Source organism: Glycine soja, chromosome 13 (assembly GCF_004193775.1).
Source record: "Glycine soja cultivar W05 chromosome 13, ASM419377v2, whole genome shotgun sequence".
Lineage (NCBI taxonomy): Eukaryota > Viridiplantae > Streptophyta > Magnoliopsida > Fabales > Fabaceae > Glycine > Glycine soja.
Window position 1 is genome coordinate 13,471,292 of NC_041014.1, and position 4,223 is coordinate 13,475,514.

At 43.4% G+C, this 4,223-nt stretch overlaps 1 non-coding gene across 1 annotated transcript; it reads right to left on the reverse strand.

Annotated features, from left to right (window-relative positions):
• Positions 1–3,302: 3,302 nt before the first annotated feature.
• LOC114382863 lies at positions 3,303–3,409 on the reverse strand. Its single transcript, XR_003660322.1, has one exon. It is a non-coding gene; the product is annotated as a small nucleolar RNA R71 (small nucleolar RNA).
• Between the last annotated feature and the right edge of the window lie 814 nt (positions 3,410–4,223).

Here is a 4,223-nt window from a genome sequence, read left to right on the forward strand (position 1 = left end):
ATCCCTAAAAATCATGTTAACTGCATAGATTTCCTACATCTAATGTCCAATCTTTTGAATTTGGAAATGACCGGCCCTCTCCATGAGTCAATCTCTTGCTTTCTCATAAAGGTGGACCCTTGGGTACTAGTACCCTCACCTTCAGAGGGCTGCACGCCCTCACCTTTAGAGGATTGCACGTCCTCACCTTCAAAGGGCTACACGCCCTCAAAGGACTACACGTCCTCTCCTTCAGAGGACTACACATCCTCGCCATCAGAGGGCTGCACGCCCTCACTACATATCCTCGCCTTCAGAGGACTGCATGCCCTCACCTTTAGAGGGCTACACACCCTCGACTTCAGAGGACTACACGTCCTCGCCTTTAGAGAACTACATGTCCTCGCCTTCAGAGGGCCACACGCTCTCGCCTTCAGAGGACTACACGTTCTCACCTTCAGAGGACTACACGTCCTCGCCTTTAGAGGGTTGTTCGCCCTCACCTTTAGAGGACTACACGTCCTCACCTTCAGAGGACAACACGTCCTCGCCTTCAGAGGGCGAGCAACCTTTAGAGGACTACACATCCTCACCTTTAGAGGACTGCACGTCCTCACCTTCAAAGGGCTACACGTCCTCTCCTTCAGAGGGCTACACGCCCTCAACTTCAGAGGACTACACATCCTCGCCTTTAGAGAACTACATGTCCTCACCTTCAGAGGGCCACACGCCCTCACCTTCAGAAGACTATATGTCCTCACCTTCAAAGGACTACACGTCCTCGCCTTTAGAGGGCTGCTCGCCCTCACCTTTAAAGGACTACACGTCCTCACCTTTAGAGGACTACGCGTCCTTGCCTTCAGAGGGCTTCTCGCCCTCACCTTTAGAGGACTACACATCCTCGCCTTTAGAGGACTGCATGTCCTCACCTTTAGAGGACTGCACGTCCTCACCTTCAAAGGGCTACACGTCCTCTCCTTCAGAGGACTACACGTCCTCACCTTAAGAGGGCTACACGCCCTCGCCTTCAGAGGACTACACGTCCTCACCTTCAGAGGGCTGCACGCCCTCGCCTTCAGAGGACAAGATGTCCTCGCCTTTTAAGGACTTCACGTCCTCACCTTCAGAGGATTACACGTCCTCACCTTCAGAGGACTACATGTCCTCACCTTCGGAGGGCTACACGCCCTCGCCTTTAGAGGACTACATGTCCTCACCTTCAAAGGACTACATGTCTCATTTACGTTTCTGTTTATTTACGTTTCTGCTTCATGTTTCATTTACGTTTTCTGTTTGAATCTATGGAAGGCTAATTATTCTGGTGTTGTTTCCTTCCGAGGAAGAAGCCCAACTCTCTTTGAGGTTTCGTTTATAATGTGGTTCCCTGGCAGTTTTCCCTTCACCAGTTAACCCAAATTCGTGAACATTAATCAGTGCACGCTTCGTGTTCGATTAATTGCCTCTGAGCCTAACTTGCGTTCATGCTTGATGGACGAAGGGCTAACTGGTGTATGTGGTGCCTAATCACGTATTGACAACCCTAGGTTGATTTTCACTTAGTAAATTGAAATAGGGTTGGATTAAGTGGTTAACTGTTAGGGACGAATTCTCCATAACCCAGGATAAAAGAATGGCTTCTGAATCAGAGGAAACAACCCATTTTTAATATTATTAGTTTCATATCCCAGTTTACTTGTTCTGCTCCTTAAATCACAAAACAAACAAACCCCCCAATCGTTACTGTTACTGCAAATATATTATGAACAATTGGTTTATCATTGCTCGTTAGGAAACGACCTAGGATCACTTCCTAGTTACTGCATTTTCATGTTTATTTGATTCGGGTACGACCTCGATCAAATTTGGCGTCGTTGCCGGGGAGCAGTGTCCAAAGGTTCATAATAACTAGCTAGTGTTGTGTGTTTAATTCTTTCGTGTTTTAAGTTTAATTGTTAGTATTGTGTTAATATGTGTGTTAGTGTTGTTTAGTGTCCTGATATTCTGTTTAGTGTGTGTTCTGTTTCAGTTTTCCTATTAAGCGTTTCCCCTGTTTCAGTCTTGGGTGTTTTGCTGTTAATAGTGTTTTGCGACGGACTTAGCGACCACTTTTGCTTGCGGCAAAACAGAGTAGTAATAGAAATCAAGTAGAGACGGATTTTAGCGACCACCCATGCTGAATTATTTGAGATTTTTTGTTTTAGTAGCTAGGGTTGTTATTTTTGGCTGAATTTTTTTGTGGAAACTTCTTTTAATCTATATTTTGTGGGAAAAATAGCTAGAGCCTTTAGTTTGGTCAGATTTGAAAGTTCCAAAAAAGTAGCAAATTTTGTGTTTGTCAAAACTTCAAACGACCATAACTTTTGCTCCGGTTATCAGAATCACAATTATTATATACGTATTTGAGGTAGAAAAAAATTTCCTACGCCATGGTAGCCTGCCAGAAGCCGGCTGAGGTCTCCATCGCCCAAAAATAGTGATTCTGTCAAAAGTTTTTTATTTTTCAAGTTTTATTCACTTATTTTTCTTAACCTACCATTTTTAGCTTCCATAGTTAGACTTTGAATTTTTGCCTGAAAATTTTTGTGCTATCTTCTCATCATTTTATAAGGTTTCTCACAAAATATCAAGTCATTTGGATATCATTTGAGGGTAACTGTAGTTCAAACCTGCACCTTTATTTACATGACAAGGCAACTAGTTGTGCATGCTGAATGTAGTGTATGACTAGAGGCAATCCATCTGACTTACAACCCTTGGATCCTGAGATAGATAGGAAATTTCATAGATTAGTTAGGCATCATTTTATACCTTTTGATCATCCTGAGCATTCCATTACTGGTGAATCTGTGCATTCTGTTATTGGTGATTTTGAACATCCTGATTTTGAGCATTATAATTTTGAGCATTCTGATTCTGAGCATTCTGATTTTGAACATTCTGAGAACATGGCACAACCTCCACCCCGTGAGAGGACACTAAGGGAAATGGCTGCACCTGATTTCACCTACGAAAGCTTGTGCATCCAATACCCTGATGAGGATGTCCCATATGTTCTTAAAACTGGACTGATTCATTTGCTTCCAAAGTTTCATGGCCTTGCAGGTGAAGACCCGCACAAACATTTGAAGGAATTTCATATTGTCTGCTCCACCATGAAACCCCCAGATGTCCAAGAGGACCACATATTTCTGAAGGCTTTCCCTCATTCTTTAGAGGGAGTGGCAAAGGACTGGATGTATTACCTTGCTCCAAGGTCCATCACGAGCTGGGATGACCTTAAGAGAGTATTCTTAGAAAAAAATTTCCCTGCTTCCAGGACCACAACCATCAAGAAAGATATCTCAGGTATTAGACAACTCAGTGGAGAGAGCCTGTATGAATACTGGGAGAGATTTAAAAAACTATGTGTCAGTTGCCCTCACCATTAGATTTCAGAGCAGCTGCTTATCCAATATTTTTATGAAGGACTCAGTAATATGGAGAGAAGTATGATAGATGCTGCCAGTGGTGGAGCCCTTGGAGACATGACTCCTGCTGAAGCCAGAAATTTAATTGAGAAGATGGCTTCCAACTCCCAGCAGTTTAGCGCCAGAAATGATGCTATAGTCATTAGAGGAGTGCATGAGGTAGCTACAAACTCAGTTGCATCATCTGAAACTAAGAAGCTTGAAGGCAAACTGGACGCATTGGTTAACTTGGTAACCCAGCTGGCCTTGAACCAAAAATTTGTACCTGTCGCAAGGGTCTGTGGTTTGTGCTCCTCTGCTGACCGCCATATAGACCTTTGCCCTTCCATGCAGCAACCTGGAGCAATTGAGCAGCCCGAAGCTTATGCTGCAAATATTTACAATAGACCTCCTCAACCTCAACAGCAAAATCAACCACAGAAGAACAATTATGACCTCTCCAGCAATAGATACCTAATAATTTCTGTGCAGGTGAATCTTCTTCCACTGGTAATTCTGATTTGCAGAAGCAGCACATCCCCCCTCTTCCATTCCCTCCAAGAGCAGTTTCCAACAAAAAAATGGAAGAGGCAGAGAAAGAGATCTTGGAAACATTTAGAAAAGTAGAGGTAAATATACCTCTGCTGGATGCAATTAAGCAAATTCCAAGATATGCTAAATTCTTGAAGGAGTTGTGCACTAATAAGCGGAAGCTTAAAGGAAGTGAATGAATTAGCATGGGCAGAAATGTCTCCGCATTGATTGGTAAATCTGTTCCCCAAATTCCTGAAAAATGTA